Source organism: Elgaria multicarinata, chromosome 6, assembly GCF_023053635.1.
Source record: "Elgaria multicarinata webbii isolate HBS135686 ecotype San Diego chromosome 6, rElgMul1.1.pri, whole genome shotgun sequence".
In the NCBI taxonomy this organism is placed as follows: domain Eukaryota; kingdom Metazoa; phylum Chordata; class Lepidosauria; order Squamata; family Anguidae; genus Elgaria; species Elgaria multicarinata.
Genome location: NC_086176.1, coordinates 99,886,850 through 99,906,845, shown reverse-complemented (window position 1 = coordinate 99,906,845; position 19,996 = coordinate 99,886,850).

Here is a 19,996-nt window from a genome sequence, read left to right as displayed (position 1 = left end):
GATATTTAGACAGGAAAAAGCCCCATAACTTCCAGCATGCTGGCTGGGGAATGCTGGGACTTATAGGACTTTTTTTGCCTAAATATGCAAAAAATGTGATGTACAAAGATTGCACTCTTAGTACATCACAGTTGCACAATCCTGTGCACACAATGGGAGTAAATCCCATTGAACACAGGGCTCATCTACACCAAGCAGGATATTCCACTATGAAAATGGTATGAAAGCAGTATAGAAAAAGTAGGAGCCACACTACTGCTTTATCGCAGTATTGAAGTGCACTGACAACTGTTGGGGCCCATGAACACGTACCATATACAGATTTCATACCACTTTCATAGTGTTATATCCTGCTTGGTGTAGATGTGTCAAAGGCTCCAACAGTTGTCAGTGCGCTTCAGTACCATTATAAAGCAGGACTGTAGATCCTGCCGTGCACTTCAATACCGCTATGAAGCAGCAGTGTGGCTCCTGCCTTTTATATACCACTTTCATACTGCTTTCATAGTGGATTATTCTGCTTGGTGTAGCTGAGCCCACAGTCGAATGTACTCCTGAGTAAACATACATAGGATTGTGTTTTCCATGTCAATCTATCAGAAACATAAGGCCTCACCAACTATTGTGCACACTTAAGAGTCAAGCGTTCTGCTGTCCCGGCTCTGCATTTCTGGCTTTTCACAATGTTGCAGATGACAGAAAATCTATTGATGCATTCAAGCACTTATTTGTCCACACAGTAGTGGATAGAATGAGGCCTTATCAATGTATTAATATATATGTCCAAAAAGGTATGATTGCACATTATTGCAGAGAAATTCAGTTGAACATTATTCTGATGGAGCCAAAACACTTAGTTTCTCCATCAGGAAACCCGTTTTGTTAATTCTATACTAAGCAGCAACTTTGGCCAGAGGTGGGGGATCCTTTGCTGATTAAATTGGTTCTAGGTCAAGTCACCTTCCCTCTGCTTTGTAAACGAGCACTTTCCACTTCTGATAAAATTGGTTTAAAACGACCAAGATATGATTATGCTACATAGATATGATATTGATGTTATTCAACAATTATGTAGTATGTTGTTTTTGTTTTAATTGTATTGGTGTATGTTTAAGTCTTGTAGAAAATAAAAAAAAATCTTTTAAAAAATAAAAAAATAAAATAAAACTACCAAGATACACCACCAGAGGGCAATGATACATGATCAATCTCAGTTTAACTTCTCTTTAGGAATGATTTAATACCAGCTTCCCCCCCCCCCCCCCCCATTTGACTAATACGCTGCCTGAGCAGCTTAACCTAGAATTGAGAAGGACCAGAGATCATCTTACCAGGGACTTTTAGATACAGAGTTTTTTAAAAGCACCATAGCAACAGGAACCATTTAAACAGATGACAATCAAGGCACCATAGTAGGTTGTGACAAAGTGTGTAAGGCTGTAACAGTTCCTACTGATGACTAATCACAGACTTTACTGAGAGCCTGGGGGACATGGGAAGGCCCTGGAAAGAAAGCTTCTGCACCTGTATCCCTAGGGAAGTGTGAGCTGATTATACGCAGCTCAAAAGTGCGTATAATCCCCCTCAGCTTTTTCCCCCCTCAGCTTCATTCAACCTGATTGGGTCATTTCTGCTTCTCAGAGGTTCATTCCATGTGCTACTTTTATTTCTTGCTGTGCTTCTGACCCATTGACTCTTTTCCCATGCCCACATCTGACGAAGTAGCCACTCGGCACCTTATTTAGTGGCCATGTTCCAGTATTTTCAGCCAAACATGCAGAAATTAATCAGCTAAAGCTTTCCCACCCAACCCTGGCACAGAAATAGGGAAAACATTACCTGCTAAATTTGAGTGTCAGGTCCCGTTAATGGCATAGGAACAGTGGCAGTAAGAAAGCTGGCAATCCTGCCTTCATCCCACCTTGTTTGCATTTTAGTTTTGGATTTGGACAGCTAAAGATTTGTTCCTGTTGTTCACCACTTAAAATTTCAGGACTTTCTATTTGTTTATTTCTTTCTCACTCATATTTACAATCCGCCTTTCAAAATAGTTTTCTTTTCCCAAAGCAAACTTCAAAATAAATCAGAAATTAAAACACACTTAATATTAAAAAGCCACAGCAATAAGCATCAACACTGAAAATATTGAAATAATATACACTCAAATACACATCCAGACCAGCCAGATAAACAATAAAAAGGCAAAACATCAGCATGAAAGGTTATACCCTCCTTCGGCAAAGGCAACCCAGCTTACCACTTCCTCCGATATTTTTTCTTGGCTCAACAAATTGCACCTACTAGCCCACCTCCATGTGCTCACCTGTTCCTACTTAGGAGGACACTTCTGCTTCCCTGGGACTTGTCCCTGGTAAATCACTGCCTCTAAATAATAATAATAATAATAATAATAATAATAATAATAATAATAACAACAACAACAACAACAACAACAACAACAATAATAATAATAATAAATTTATTTATTTGTTACCCGTCTCTCCCTCTGAATTGATTTTGCCCTATTGGAGAGAGATGTTGGAGGATACCTTTACATGTCTTTGTTTATGCGTATACACATGCACTACAATTCTTCAGGTTCTCCATTCAGTTCTAGATATTAAATCTCAGATGAGGTTGAATGAGGCCAGCTCTACCCTTAGGCAGAGTGAAGCGGCAGAATTTTTTATGTCATGGAAAGGCAGCCAATAGTTATTAATGTACTATTATTATATTATTATAACTGTCAGGGTGAGAGAGGAGCATGTGTGTGATTTTCAGCCTCAAAGGGCAAAATTACTTGGCTGGCCTTGGTACTATGCAGTGTGACTTTGCTGGGGCAGGGGCAGACCATTAGATGCTTTGCCTCAAGCATCAAAGTGTCTTGGGCTGGCCCTGGAAGTGGAGTAGATGCATTTCAGCACCAGTACAAGGAACTAGTTTAGTATTAACTACTTCTGTGGCCCTAAAGATGATGTTGAACTCCAGCTCCCATCAGTCCCAGCCAGCATAGCCAATTGAAGATGGGGATTGAAGTCCATCAACATCTGGATGGCTATCAGCTCCTCACACCTACTCAAATTGCCAGTGCTTTTCCAGGGTCTTTGGCAGAGATCTCTCACCTCACCTGATCCTTTATTTTAACTAGAGATGCCAGGAATTAAACCTGGGACCTTCTGCATGCAACACATGTGCTCTGCCACAGAGCTGCAGTCCTTCCAAAATCCTGGCAATGCACTCAACATGAATTTAAAATGTCAGTATACTACTACATTTACATCTCTCCCATTGTGATTTGTATAGTGCATGGACATTGCTGAATGTGTTCTAGTTGCAGCTGTTCTATATGAAGTACAATTGGATCCATTCTGAGATTAAGCATTCTATTCAATATCCTTACATTAAGAGACCAAATAAACTTTCTGTCAGTTTCATATACAGCTCAAAACGAACACTTAAGGTGTATGAGACCTACCAGAACTCCACTAGAGCAATGAGATCTGCACTAGACCAAAGAGACCAAAGAAGAAATTCTGGTTTTCTCTAGCTCACTCTTCCCAGAATGTGTTAGCACTCCAAAAGCCAGTCACTGAACAAAAGATAAATGCAAACTTATCAGAGTTTGTTATCAGAATCTGTTATCTATCTTAAGAATTGTCTATAGAAGTTCCTGATGAAGACTTTTGGTATAGCTGAAACAGGAATATACCAGGGTTCCATAGACTGATATGACTGATATAATTATGACTGATACAGTTGTTTTGAAATTGATATACTTGTTATAAATGATGAACAGGCATTGCAAATATTAATTTCTCTTATATTTTGATATGTACCATCAATTGTGCTCCATTTTTCATACACGTTATATGATTTTGACAGATATGGTTATTATGACATTGATATGAATGCTATAATTGGGATTTATTATATATATCACACACAAATACACAAACACTTGCATTGGAAGTAATCACTCCCTTTATAATTTGATATATACCATCAAAAGGTTTATAATTTTTTAAAATTATCTCATTGGTCTAGTTCAGTTCTGTTAGAACTCTTGCCCTTCATGTGTTTGTTTTGAATTGTTATTGGGGCCTTTGTATTTTTTTTATTATTTTTTTTACAGTTTTTTATACAGAAAGCAGAGATCAATATTTATTTATTTAATTTATATACCGTCCCATACCTGAAGCTCTCTGGGCAGTTTACAAAAGTTAAAAACAGTGAACATTAAAAAGTATACAAAATTTAAAACAATCAAAAATATAAAAACAACAGTATAAAACAACAGTATTCATTTAAACAACAACAGTTCTGGGGTCCATTAAAAAACAAACTTAGCATATGTTGTTAAATGCCTGGGAGAAGAGAAAAGTCTTGACCTGGCGCTGAAAAGATAACAATGTCGGTGCCAGACGAGCTTCATTGGGGAGATCATTCCAGAATTGGGGGGCCACCACTGAAAAGGCCCTCTCCCTTGTTGCCATCCTCCGATCTTCCCTCAGAGGAGGACCTTAGATGTTGAGCGCAGTGCATGCGCAGTAATAGGGGACACTGAGACGGTGGTCCTTGATGTGAGCAGAGTTGCATCTGAATTATTTCAGTTATTTGTATTTATTCAAAGATGTATATCCCTCCCTTCTGATGCATTTGCATTATTCAGAGCAGCCTTACAACTATCAAAATACCACAATCCATAATACTACAACAGCATAAAAACAACAATATAAAAGCAGAGTCAGCAGATATAACAAAACAGGCTCAGCAGATTTTTAAAAGAAGCCCTAAACAGGGCTCACCATCTAAAATCTCATCTGCATGACAAAAGCTTGTCAGAACAGGAACATTTTCATCAACTGATGACAAGCAGGAAGGGAGTGGAACAAACAACCTTCATGGGATGAGGTGTTCCACAATCTGGGTGTGGCCACTGCGAAAATCCTTTCTCACATCCCAACCAGATGAACCTCCACCCCAGGTAGAATACAGAGAAAGGCCTCTCCACCAGATCTTAGGGAGTGGGCAGGAAGAGGCAATACCCAATGTATCCTGAATGTCCCTATTTTCAACTGTGCAAGGCTGGAGAATATGAATGAACCTCTTGGGTGTAGAGATTCCCAAGAACCCCACTCTATTCTCCAATTCTCTTGCACACTAATATAGGGTGACCATATTTGGGAAACCGAAAAAGAGGACACCTAGTGTGTGGGGGGGGGGAAGCAGCTTTCTGAGTCCTGCAGAAAGTACGTTATTCCCCCGCCACCTTAAAGAACCCGATTGGAGTGGAGGAGGGGAAATGATTTCATTCTGCACCACCACCATCCATTCCAATTGGGGCCTTTTCTATAATGTCCATGAATGAGCCACTTTCCCCTTTAAGACCTCAATTGGAGCTCAGGGTGGGGGAATGATGTGCCTCAAGAAAGCATGTCATTCCCTCCTGCCATGCTAATGGCAGCCTTAAAGAGGAAGGTGTATCATTCCAGGACATTATTGAAAATTATAGAAAATCCCCCCTGACACCATGGAAAGAACAAAAACCAGGACAAATCCGGGGAAATCCTGACAGTTGGTCACCCTAACTAATACCAAAGCATTAATTGTTATGTGCACCCCAAATCCATGTGTATTTACTTGAAAGAAAGTCATGCATAGTTCAGTGGAAGTTATTTCTCGGTATGTGCACACAAGATTGCAGGCTTAATTTCATTATATTGTTTCTGAAAAGAGCACTGATTTTAACTGCTAAAAGACTTTTTTAAAAGGCTTGTTATTAAAATTAATGTTACAAAAAATAGCTTCACAATGCAATTTTCAGTCCCTTGACACATGGCATTCAGTACAAGATGTTGGGCCAGGGAAAACTATGTTCATCAATATAGGCAGCTGGATACTTGATTGATTGATTGATTTCATTTCTATACGGCGCAATAGCTGAAGCTCTCTGGCAGTTCACAAAACTTAACAACAAGCATTATCTATAACTCGATTTTGACTGCTTGGTTGCAATGACGTATATATATTCCTGCAAAGAAGTTGTACTAATTCACTAGATTGAATACAAGAAGTATAAGGTTACAATTAGCCTCAGTAAAGTAATTCCATGCTGGATTATCCAGTGTACATCACTCCTGCATTGTGCAAACACAGGCCCCGTATGAGATATCTCCTTCCCTGCAGTTATATAATAGCAACAGACAATTCTTTAACCTATTCTAAACATGATTAACTTTGCTTTATTATACATACATAACACCTGTTATCTAGAACAGTCTCTTCTCCTGTTGAGGGACTTTTGTTGTTAAAGGGAACCTGGAGTTTGCTGTCAGTGGAAACACACCTGACAGGTGCAGATGGCTCCCTAATCCTTTTATCGTACAGAGGCAAAACAGGCACCTGGTTTTCTGACTTCTTCTTTATTTCCATTGTGATAGCCTTTAATACGTTTTACGCCTACTGAGCCCAAGCTGATAACATGCCCATCTCTGCCCTCTCATACTTGAGTCTTCGGAGGAACTGGCAGGGGTGATATTGGCAGTTTGATTTTCAAATCCTTCCTAATTATGCCTAACCTGGAATTAGCATTTTTCACAGCAGCCGTACACTGAGTCAATATTTTCATTGAGCTGTCCACAGAAAATGTGTGCATGTTAATTTTATAATTTGAAATAATTGCTGTACTTTAAATAGAAATACAGTATATTTCCATTTGTCGCATTTATTTATATTGTGGAAGACTGTAACCAGTTGGCCTGTGTGCCTTGCTCAGTCTGGTGTCCAGGGAGCAGGCAGCAAAATTATTCATTGGGACTGGCTGATACGATCACGTTACACCACTATATATTTGTATCTCCACTAACTGCCAGTCCATTTCTGAGCCTAATTCAAAGTTTTTGAATTAACTTTTAAAGCTGTAAATGGCTTGGGGTTAAGTTACCTGAAGGATTGCTTCATGCCACAAATACCATACTCCACCATAAAAACATCTTCAGCGGCCTTTCTTTGGGTGCCACAACCAAGTGATGTGCCGCAGGTGGCTACCAGAGAAAAGGCCTTTTCAGTGGTGGTACTGTGGTTGTGGAGAACCTTCCCAGAAAGGCTCACCTCTCACCCATGTTGTGCTCATTTCAGTGTGAGGTTTTAATCTTAGGCCCTTTTAATGCTTTTACCTCTGCTGTATTAATATTTTGTTCCAGGTGGTTTTATTCATTTTAATTTACATTGTGGTTGTTTTTAATTTTTGTGATTTTAAATTTTATTGTTAACTGGCCACAGCGTCACCTTTTGGGTGGTATACTTTGGAAATAAATAAATTCATAAATGATCAGTCAACTTGGAGTGGAAACACCATCTTTCCTTTAACATGTGAATGGCAAAGGGTTAGGGTTTTGTCCAGGATTTATCTGATCAACGCTGAGCACTTTATGGACCAGTCTAGTTGTTTTCATGTTACGAAAAACCAAAAGGAGGAGAGCATCCAGATCAGGACAGAAAAAAAGGGAGAAACATTTCAGAGATTTGAACGCTGTTTCAAAGAGGAGCTGTTTGTGGTGTGTACATGCATCCTACTTTTACCTCTACTAAACAGTTTTATCAGGATTTTGGAATGATGCAAAGCTGTGCTTGAACAGAGAAACAACAATAGGACAGAAGAAATATTTCATTAACCATAGGAAGCAAAGTTTCTCTCAAATATTTTAACTCTCTTAAAAACTATTGTCGGTCTCCAACTTTACTCTCTTTTACTGAGGCAGTGTTTCCATTCCTGCAATCACTTTGATGGCTCTTCATTATATCAACCTGGAGATTGCATACTTTCATAGAAGAAGTATGTCTTTATTATTATTATTATTATTATTATTATTATTATTATTATTTATATAGCACCATCAATGCACATGGTGCTGTACAGAGTAAAACAGTAAATAGCAAGGCCCTGCTGCATAGGCTTACATTCTAATAAAATCATAGTAAAGCAATAAGGAGGGGAAGAGAATGGAAACAGGCACTGGGTAGGGTAAACAGGCACAGGGTAGGGTAAAGCTAACAGTATAACAGTATAACTAACAGTCTAAAGTCTGAGCAACATCAAGTTTTAAAAGCTTTAGGAAAAAGAAAAGTTTTTAGCTGAGCTTTAAAAGCTGTGATTGAAGTTGTAGATCTCAAATGTTCTGGGAGAGCATTCCAGGCGTACGGGGCAGCAGAAGAGAATGGATGAAGCCGAGCAAGGGAAGTAGAGACCCTTGGGCAGGCGAGAAACATGGCATTAGAGGAGCGAAGAGCACGAGCGGGGCAATAGTGTGAGATGAGAGAGGAGAGATAGGAAGGAGCTAGACCGTGAAAAGCTTTGTAGGTCAACAGGAGAAGTTTATATTGGATTCTGGAGTGAATTGGAAGCCAATGAAGAGATTTCAGAAGTGGAGTAACATGGTCAGAGCGGCGAGCCAAGAAGATGATCTTAGCGGCAGCGTGGTGGACAGAAACCAACGGACTGATGTGAGAAGAAGGAAGGTCAGTGAGAAGAAGGTTGCAGTAGTCCAACCGAGAAATAACCAATGCATGAACAAGCGTCTTGGTTGAAGAGACAGACAGAAATGATCGAATCCTGGCAATATTATACAGGAAAAAGCGACAGGATTTGACTACTGCCTCAATATGACGAATAAAGGAGAGCGAGGAATCAAATATAAAGCCAAGACTACGAGCTTCCTTGACCGGAGTAAGCATAACATCATTGACAGTAAGAGAGAATGAGAGATGAGGAGAAGGTTTAGGAGGAAAAACAAGCAATTCAGTCTTTGCCATATTAAGTTTCAAACGACGATGAAGCAGCCAGGCTGAGATATCTGAGAGACATGCTGAGATACGATCGTGAACATCAGGAGAAAGTTCCGGAGAAGAAAGATATAATTGTGTATCATTAGCACTTGTTTCCCATAAAGGCAATGCTGGTTCCAGGTTTTAGGAGGTCCTTGAGCAAGATGCTTTTACTGCCCTCCCCCTCCTGAGTACACCCACCACCTTCTCTTCACTACTATTACCACTGCCCACTTGCCTGGCTTTCCCTCTGGGTCCAATTCACACCACCTCCCAAAAGGAGAAGACAAAGCATGCAGAGATTACTGCTCCTTGCTCTTGATACTCTCACGGCCTGTGTGCTTGGAGAGGGCAGAGAGGCAGCAAGACCAAGGAGAGGATGAGGAAGTGCAGGAGGCTTCAGAGAGGCTCAGGAGGCATGGGCCTTGACAGGGGTCCAGTTATGCCAAGATCACCACACATTTCAGTTCCTACAGTAGAGGAGCAATGGCTTCACGGACAACTGTATAGGAGCACAGGTTCAACAGGATCAGGGAAGCGTTACTTACCATCATTATTTTGAGGAAGTATTATCATCAAATGCTAAGATTAATCTTTGATTTAATCCTATTGAATAAGCTATTAGCATCAAGCAGGTTGCTTTAAATACTCAGCAATTTCCCGCTTTAACAGGATTATCTATCAAGATTACATTTTTATCTCTTTAATTGTCCAACTGAACAAGGCCACTGCCTTCACCTCCTGTCATAAATGATCTGCTAATATCCGGCTTGGCCAGCTATCAACAATATATAATTTCTTTTTGTGCAAGTGACAACCAATGTCAGTAACCAAACATTCTATTACAAAAAAAATGTGTTTAAGTCCTAATAATGTAATTCTGACTATGTTTAGTCAAAAGTAAGACCAGGGCCCTTTCTACACCTAAGGGTTATCCCAGGAAAATGGAGGGATCATCCCTGCCTGCTCCTGAGATCCCCTGTGTGGCATTTGGATGCACAGTAACGATCCCAGGATGGTGTAGACATGCCCCAGACCTACATCAAGCAGTATATAACACATTGGTTTGAACATGGTATATGTAATGTGTCATGGGTCCCAACAATTGTCAATGTGAGCCATAGTTAGACGGGGCTTTATCCCGGGGTGATCCCCAGGACCGTTCCTGTGTGTCCACATGATGTATAGGGGATCCCGGGATCAGGGAAAGATGATCCATCCTTTGCCCCGGGATCTTACCCTCCACTTTAGGCTTGTTTTTTCCGCAGTATCGGGCTGAGCCTGAGACTGAAGAATGTGTGGCCGGGCGTCACGGTTTGTCCCAGCTCCTTGCAGCTCCTCATGAGGAGACGGGACCCATGCACCCTTACCTTTTGCGCCTACCACTCGTGCGGTCCTTTCTCTTTAAGAAAAAAAAACCAGGTCGTTGCGAGCTGCGATGTGTGTGAACAGAGGGGGAGATCTTGCGATAAAAATATTGTGGGATCTTCACCCCTCCGTCCCACTAGACCGGTAGGTCTAGCTAAGGCCACTGTTATAAACCATTATGAAGCAGTAGTGTAGAGCCTGCCTTTGTCACACTGAGTTCAATGGGACATGCTACCCAACGCTATGCATATTTCCTTTAAAGTTAAGTCCCACTGTGCTAAAAAAGGTTACTGGATGTAACTATGTATTCAGCTTTACTATTTAGTAAGGTACTTAGTATTGCAACAATGAAACCAAATCCTTTGCATGTTTACTCAGAAGTAAGACCTATTGAATTCAGTGGGGTTACTTCCAAATAATGTGTCCCTAAATTTGCAGCTCTCTTGGAGATCAGCATATGAATGTGTTTTCCTAGGAAAGGATTCCTATGCATAATACAATAAGGCTCTGCACCCCTTTTAAATATGTCAACACTCAATTTTCAAAATTATAGAGGAGTGTATGGTATGAGGCTATTTGTGTTTTGCCAGTGGAATTCAAAAACTACCACTGATGGAGCATGTATGAAAAGAACATGTTATTTCCATAGTTGTTCCGTCTGCTCCATGTTATTTCTGCAGTTGAAATATAACCTTGACTGTATCTATTCAGCTGTGGCAATGTACAGGAAGCATCCAGTACATACAAAACAGTAAATTACAATCCTCTAATACCCACAGAAAAGCATTAAGCAAAAAACAAACCAAGCATTAGTGTGTTATGAATTTTTTTAAATGGGAGAAATTAAGCCTACATTGCTGAAGTGCAAATAAGCACAAAGGAACAGATGCTCAGACCAAAAATGATTTGTGGGTACAAGAATATGGGTGCAATTAACTGCAGGTGCAAAACCAGAAGCCCAGCTGCAAATACAGATATTTTAGGGTTGCTCAGTTCCATTTAAATAATAGCAAATGTTTACATTCGCCAAATACCATTGTGGACAGGCTGATTCTATTGTCCAGAGGTATGTGCAAGTCCATATTCTATTATCCTACAACAACATATCACTATTCACTATTGATACAAAGGCATGAATATTATGTGATGTCTTGCACATGTGAATAAGCCATTACTGTTGAATTATCACAGACATAACATTCATATCATCCAAAGTCAAATAGACTATTCTTCAATAGAATCAGTTCTCAAATTTGGCCGGGACTCATCAAGTGTTCAGAAATCTAGGAATGAGAGATCACATATTATAAATGTATCTGTGAACCAACCCCAAACATTCACACACCCTTTTTGGACTCATTGGCTGTCAAGATGCAGACCTTATCAAGCTTGCATGAGTTGAAATTGTAGACTTAATTAATTTAAAAATCTAATTCAGATGCTAATGATCAGGGAGCTGATGGGGGCTGTCTACATATGGGGAGCTTCACAGGCACTGTGGGGCTTTCCTGCGAAGCTGCACTTTGAAAAAGTCAAGGACATACCCCAACTTTTTCATTGGGAGCAAAGTCAGTACAGCTCTTCCACCATCTCACCTTGTTCCTGGAGCCAATCCTGGTGGTCCTGGTGGAAGGTGAGTGGTGATTAGATGCCTTCCACCAGGACAGGGTGGGTGGGGGAATGACTCCAGTATCCAGATTACCATTGGAAACTCCTTGGCATTAGGATTACCCGATGAGACCCCAGGTGAGTAAAACTGTGGGTTTTGGGAGGAGGTGGTGCCATGAAGACAGGGCCTTGGTATATCATAGGAAAAAGCTGACAATTCTTCAACACTCCGGGTATGTCTACACCTATGGGTGTAGAGGGAGGGAGGGGGAGAATTGCAGACATACCGGCTTCTGTGATCTTCCTTGGGCATCTTGACAGCTGCGCAACGGCCTGGAGGGATGTTGCAGTCACCGTTTTTTTAAAAAAACAAAAAACAAGGAAGAAAAGTGCACTTGTGCTCCTCCAGAAAAGAGAGTTTTTTTAAAAACAACAACAACCCCAACCCCCAACGGGCATGGACTGCCCCCATGCAGTTCTGTGCCCATTTCAAGTGCTCTGCTACTCATGGGGAGGCTGGGACGACCCGGGAGCAGCGGCCACACGGCTTGCTCTCCGTGGGATGGTCCCAGAACCAGAGAAAAGTCGGGTTTTCTGTGGTTCCCTATATCCCAGAGAAAGTCCTCAGTCATCCGGACTTGCCACTGGGATCCCCTGCGTGTCATTTCGACGCACAGGGATGATCCAGGGACTACCCTGATATATAGGGCTAGTGTAGACATGCCCTCCATCTGAACCAAAACATTATCTACAGAGCAAGCAGGACTGCAGACCAGAAGCATTTCAAGACCAGCTAAAATCCCAGCAAACAACCTGAACTCCTGTCCCAATCCCTAAACCATTGACTTTTGAAATTTTAACATTTTTAAAAGGGATTCCTTCCCTATTGTGAAACCCTATTGTAGAATTGTAAAGGGGAATCATGGTTATAGGACAGATTTTTGCACTGAGTTCCCTATCAAGCTGGGAAAATGCCCATGAAAATCAATGCATACATGTATGCATTTTCCCAAGCTTCAGGATAAAGGGATGCAATTGTAGATTTTACCTTATTTAATAGAAACTTTAATAGAAAGGATAAAGGTGATCAGATTTTGGAATCATAATTATAAATTTGTCAGCTGCTAAATATCTAATTATAAATCTTGTCAGCTGCTTATCAGTCTTGCAATGATATTGCACTGTATATATTTATATCAGATTGTGATCCAGTATGCACACAATTATATTTAATTTCCCCCCAGTTACCATCATTGCATCCTTTTGTGAGCATTCATTTGTTTTAAATGAGGAATGAGCTTACCGTACAGGTGTATATAGTTGGGTTATCTAGTCTAGGGTGACCATATGAAAAGGAGGACAGTGCTCCTGTATCTTTAACAGTTGTATTGAAAAGGGAATTTCAGCGGGTGTCTGAACCTGGTGTAATGTCCTCTTCATCATAACAGTTAAAGCTGCAGGTGCCCAGTCCTCTTTTAAATCTGGTCACTCTAGTATAGCTCCTGCAGCTCTAACTGTTGTGATGAAGAGGGCATTTCACCAGATGATGCATGCATACAAATGACATCTGCTGAAATTCCCTTTTCTATGCAACTGTTAAAGATACAGGAGCCCTGTCCTCCTTTTCATATGGTCACCCTACTACAAACCACCACATTAACCCTTTTTCCATTGCTGAACTCATAGGTGTTGTTATAGCAAGCACGCCAGGGCATGTGCCCTGGAGTTTTTTATCTTCCCCAATGATATTCTCTACCTTAATACAACCCTGCCTCTTCCTTCCAAGCTCATCAGACTTGCAGTGATCTTAGGATTCACTCCCTGACCATATGGCTAGGAGTTACTTATACAATCCTAAGTGTGTCTACTTAGATGTAAGTTCAATTATGTTCAATAGAGCTTACTCTCAGTAAAATGTACATAGGATTTGGGGGCGGGGGGGGAGAGTTGTAGCCTGATCTCTGCATGTTTACTCAGAATTAAGTTTTGAGTTGTGAGCATGGTACTGCAGGCTTAATAAACTGCCCACACCATTCCATTTTACTAATTTGGTTACACTTTCAGCCCAGTCCATGCAGTAGCTCTAGTATTGAAAACAGTCTTGGCACAAATTAAGTTATGGGGTTGAGAAGATGATGGGACTGTTCAGATGTCATACTAATCTATCATGGTTAGCATTTTTGAGGGAGCTATGGTGGCCAAGTGTGTTGTGTGTGTATTGGGAGGAAAATCATGACCACGATGGCTACTTTAACCAACCTGGGTTTAAGGGGCTCGGTGGTGGCTTATCATGAACTGCCCAGAGAGCTTCGGCTATTGGGCAGTATAAAAATATAAAAAAATAAAATCATGTCATCTGTCAGGCTTCCCATGGTTAAAAATAGCTACTCTGTGAAAAAATGCAGCAACCATAGATATAGCTGTCTAGAGTAGCTGCAACTTATGGCAATGCTCTAACCAGTGTGGACTTTCTTTAGGGTTGAAATCACTGTGCATTGGCTACGATGTCTGGTGGAACCTGATTCCCACTATGGTGGCTACTGGGATACACGACCGCAGTAGCAGGAGGATGACAGACTAACCACGGAGAAGGGAGAGGTACGGGAACTATGTGGCATTACGTGGTCCTGTGGTTGTGTAATGGGCATGCATCATGGTTTTTGGTACCTGTCCCCACTCCGTAGTTCCCCTATCTGCCCTCCCCCTGCATGCATGTGAACAGGCCCACTGAGAACTTGAACATAACAAATAGAAGGTAGAAGAGAGTTGCAACTTTGCAACACCAAAATCTGTTTTTATGGCCTAATCTACACCAGGCAGGATATTGCACTATGAAAGCAGTATATGGTATGTGTCCAACAGTTGTCAGTGCACTTCAATACTGCTATAAAGCAGTAGTGTGGCTCCTGCCTTTTATATACCACTTCCATAGTGCAATATCCTGCTCGGTGTATATTAGGCCTATAAGGACTTGCTGAAGGAAGGAAAAATGAAAAGGAATTGTTGTGTGGAAGGGAACACAACGATATGTGATTTGATTATGATTTTCTCCTGACAGGTGTGGTCAGAGCTTAATATCTAAAAAGGGAACACTGAGGCTTTACTCTGTGTGGGATAGATTCCATCACTATTCTGTGTCCAGGGAGGGGAAGGCTATAATTGCTTATCGGTGAGAGAAAAGCATTTTGCATTTCTTCAGAAACACTTTTTAAAAAACTTACTGCTGTTTTTGTGAACATTTGTGAAATCTAAATAAATTCTAGCAATTCTAAATGTGCATGTGTGCACACATGTGTATATACAGATACACCACACATTTTACCACATATGTTTATATGCATATAGTCCCATGCAAATTTATGTTATAGGGCTATACCCTCGAAGTTTTAAGTATCTAGCAACTCCCTGGCTGAACTATTGACAGAGTTAGCATGTATCTTAAACCTTAACTACCTTCTATCCTCTGTAATATTTTAAAATCTATTGTTTCATGTCCCGTATCATTGGGATAGGGTGAAGAACATTCAGCACTATTTTTACTGTCATACGTTTGAATATTTAAGCTTATTTTTTCTAAGTTCTCCATGTCCGTTTGCGTCAGCATTTTTTAATGATTTGTCTTTATAGGACTTTCATTATCTTTATAACTTTCCTCTGAACCTTTTCCAATTTTCCTTGATTCTTCTTGATGGATGGGGCCCATTACTGAGTTTTGGAATCTAATTGGCTCCATGAGTCTTCAGGGGAGAACAATCAAAATGAACTACCAGACAACCAAGAGCATAAAAACTCAGAAATCAAAGCCTTTGGGAGGTGATGATAGAACTGTCATATAGCACCCCAATAACCAAAGACACTGTTGCCAGATAAATGCAAAATGTTCAATACAATGTTTGTCCCAGATTTTATGCCAAACAAGTTATCATCTGGAATCTAGCTTAATTTAATGCCCTTGGGTACAATTTTAATTCAATTTTCTCCCTACTTGCTAACTCTTGAGACTATTAGCTCTACAAATACCCCGTATTATTTGCACAGCCAATATAACTTCACTTTGTTCTTATTATCAGATAAATGATTCCCTTCTAGTCTCTATTAAGTATTCAAAATCACATTATTTTGTTTACACAAACCTGCGACATGCTGGTCTAATAAGGTCTCTCTTGAGAACTGATTTCATGGGCATACAGTGCTAGCTTTTGGCACTGATTACAACATTCTTTCTTTATATACTGCCCTGCTGATTTGCTTCTGGATCTGCTGTGTATATTATGTCCTTCACCTAAACTAAAGAAGAACCCTTAGGTTCCATAAAAGGAATGGGCAACAGACAGCCCATGGGCTGCATGTGGGCCTCACAGCTCCTCACCGCACTGCCGAACTTGGCAGCAGCAAAAAAAGAAAAGAAAAAACTTACACACACACACCCAAAAGAAGTGCTTTTAGTGCTACAGTGCACTACAAGGGTCAAATTTAGCATGTCCTTTAAATATGCTATAACTGCTATGGAACACAAAAAGCATCAAATTTAGCTTTAGAATCCTTTTAATGCTACAGAGCCATTAGCTGCCAAATAATGGCAAACCAATATTTGGAGGGGGCGTTTTGGGGGGACTATGCAACGTCCTGTAGAGTGTGGCCTGTGGGGAGGGGGGCAAAAGTGGCCCACCTCTGTTCTAAAATAAAACAATATGTTGGACCAGGGATGGGCATTTTTGTCTTCTTAGAGGCAACACTGTTAACTAGGACAGTGGTTGTAGGGGGAGGGTGGGAAGAGGAGTGAGGAAGCTCTATAATAACCACACACACACACCTGATGCCCATCAGAAGTGTTGGCAACAGGTTGGGAAAAATGTTTTATCATAAAGATTGTCAGTGGGGTGCTACAATAATAGTGAACATTCCATACAACTTATATCTATCTATCTACGCCACACGAGAGAGAGAGAGAGAGAATATTGAAGTATGGGTTTCTCCTTCTTTCTTGGAACTTGAAAACATTGCGTGGCGAAGAGGATCGAGGTGAAGGCGGATCCTTCGCCACGATCCGGAGCTCCGCCAGAAAGGTAAGTGGGGTTTACCGGGACCTGCCGCTGTTGCCCATGCGGCGACAGCGGCAGGGCCCGGTAAACCCCCCTCCCTCCTCTCCCTTACCTGCATCCGTCCGCGGTCCCTCAGCTTCTTCAATTGAGCCCGCGGCTCAACCAGGAAGTCTAGGCTGCACTTGCAGCCCAGACTTCCTGGTTGAGCCACGGGCTCAATTGAAGATGCCAAGGGACCGCGGACGGACGCAGGTAAGGCCCCCTCCCCCTTGGTCCCTTACCTGGCTCTCCCGCCATCGCCGCATGAGCGGCGGCGGCGGGAAAGCCAGGTAAACTGCTCTCCCTTACCTGTGTCCGTCCGCGGTCCCTTGGCCTCTTCAATTGAGCCCGCGGCTCAACCAGGAAGTCTAGGCCACACTTGCGGTCCAGACTTCCTGGTTGAGCCACAGGCTCAATTGAAGAAGCCGAGGGACCTCGGACGGATGCAGGTAAGGCCCCCCTCCCCCTTGGTCTCTGCAGGTAAGGGAGAGGAGGGAGGGGGGCCTTACCTGGCACCACTCCCCTCCACTGCGGAGCTCCGATTCGGAGCCGGAGCTCCGCGGCGAAGAGGAGCGGACTATGGGAGGAACGGAGCGAGCCGATCCGAAATTTTCAGATCGGCCCGCAGGGCGGATCGGGGAGTCCGTGCACACCCCTAATAGAAAAGAGCCATAATTACTGGAACGGGACTTGTATGCTGAGTCCAAATCTACAAGCCTGTTATGTATCCTGCTAATGCAGCATTGCAACTGGCAAGGAGCATAGAAAAATGGATTTGCCTCACTTGATTGTGACAGGATGACGTTATATCTCTTTTGTCAAAAACTATTTTGTGCACCATTACAGCTATGCACATTTCTAGAACAGTGATGTCAGTCATTAAAGACAAAACAAGGCACAGCCTCAAAGTAGGGATGGGAGGACCAGTTATTTTTAAGCTTCCCGAAATTCTCCACAAACCACTTTAAAGCTCATTTTAGCTACCTCCTTTTTTCATTTATGATGAATTTTTCAGCTTGTTCAAATGGGAAAAGTGTGCATTTCTGTTCACCTTTTTCAAAAGCATGGATGTCCCCCCTATTGATTAAGCTTGAGAATGCATTTTTTAAAAAAAACCCTCAATAATGCAAATTTGAAAGTGCTGGTTTTTCTAATGCAATCACAAATTCAGGAAGATGTGAACACTTCTAGGAAAAGGCACCCTTGCATTTTGGACTTTGAATGGGACATGTGAACAACAGAAACTAAATTCTCATACATCTTTATCCCAAGGCAACTAACATTCCCATTACTAAAAATTGGGTCAAATACAACCATAGAGATTCACGACAATTGCTTGCTAGCTGTACTTTCTCTGCACTTCCTCCATCCTCTTAGGGTCTTCTGCTCTGGAAGCCATAACTGATTTAATTCTTTCCATTTGTCAGCCACCCATGAGTGCTGAACTGACACGGTGTTCTCTGCTAACTGCAGTAATCAATAAATAACACTTTTAAAAGCTTGTCCTTGTCAATATTATTCAACTGAAATGTTCACAGTGACACAGTCATTGTTTTTAGTATGTGCTGTTTGTCTTTTTAAATTTTAAAACAGAAGGTGGAACATGTGTAATATTGATTACGCTTTCTCCTGGGAACTGCATTAAAAGTGTGACTATGCTAATGAAATTAATATTTTATTAAAATAAGTATTATATTTCTCGTAGTCACAGCTACTCTAATGTAAGTTAAATGTTTTGAATTATTATTGTGGCAATGTTATATGCTTGGACAACTTTGAAGCATTAGCTTCTCCTTGCACTGCACCAGCTAATGAAGCAGCAAATGAACAGGCTGCTAGAAGGATTTTGCACAGCACTAGAACCTGCAGTATCTAGGGCACAGTTTGAAGGCATATCTTGCAGCAACCATATTGAAATTAAGAAGGCTTAGATTTGGTCAGTGCTCAGATGGGAAGACTGCCCGTGGATCTCCATATGTTGTTAGATTACAACTCCCATCATCCCTGGCCGCTGGCTAAGCTGGTTGGGACTGATAGGAATTGGAGTCCAACAACTTCTGGAGGGCCACAGGTTCTCCAGTCCTGCCCTAGTTACACCATCTTAAGTTCCATCATAGAAGAAAAATGGAATTAATGCTCCTGCTCAGGGTTCCAACCAGCTAGCCAACCATGCTCTCCTTTAGGATACTCCAGGGCAGGGTAGGCAACATGGTGCCCGCAGGCACCAATGGGCCATGGACAGCTTTCTTGGCACCTGTCATGGTGGCTGCCCTCTCTCACTTTTTACAAAGAATTAATACATTTTCTTATTGACAGCTAAGATCACTGTGAAATAGATTTCTATTGGTGCTCAAAACTGTGGCTTCAAGTGAGTTGTTTAGTGTGTTGGGGTTCAGACTCCACCTCTGTCTTGTACTCAGTATTTTGGGTAGGTTAATTGTCCTTTGCTACGCCTCCCACAGCAGCCATTTGGTGGTGGTGCCCATGATCTCTCTCAAATTGCCAAATGTGGCCCACAACCCCAAACGCATAAGCAACCTACTCCATTTGCCTCTTCCAGTTTTCCAGTTTCTTTTCCAACTGATACTAACTATTTTATTTATTTATTTATTTATTACATTTTTATACCGCCCAATAGCCGAAGCTCTCTGGGCGGTTCACAAAAATTAAAACCACAGTAAAACACCCAACAGGTTAAAACACAATTACAAAATACAGTATAAAAAGCGCAACCAGGATAAAACCACACAGCAAAGTTGATATAAGATTAAAATACAGAGTTAAAACAGTAAAATTTAAATTTAAGTTAAAATTAAGTGTTAAAATACTGAGTGAATAAAAAGGTCTTCAGCTGGCGACGAAAGCAGTACAGTGTAGGCGCCAGGCGGACCTCTCTGGGGAGCTCGTTCCACAACCGGGGTGCCACAGCGGAGAAAGCCCTCCTCCTAGTAGCCACCTGCCTCACTTCCTTTGGCAGGGGCTCACGGAGAAGGGCCCCTGTAGATGATCTTAAGGTCCGGGTAGGTACATATGGGAGGAGGCGTTCCTTCAAATAACCTGGCCCCAAACCGTTTAGGGCTTTAAATGTCAATACCAGCACTTTGAATTGGGCCCGG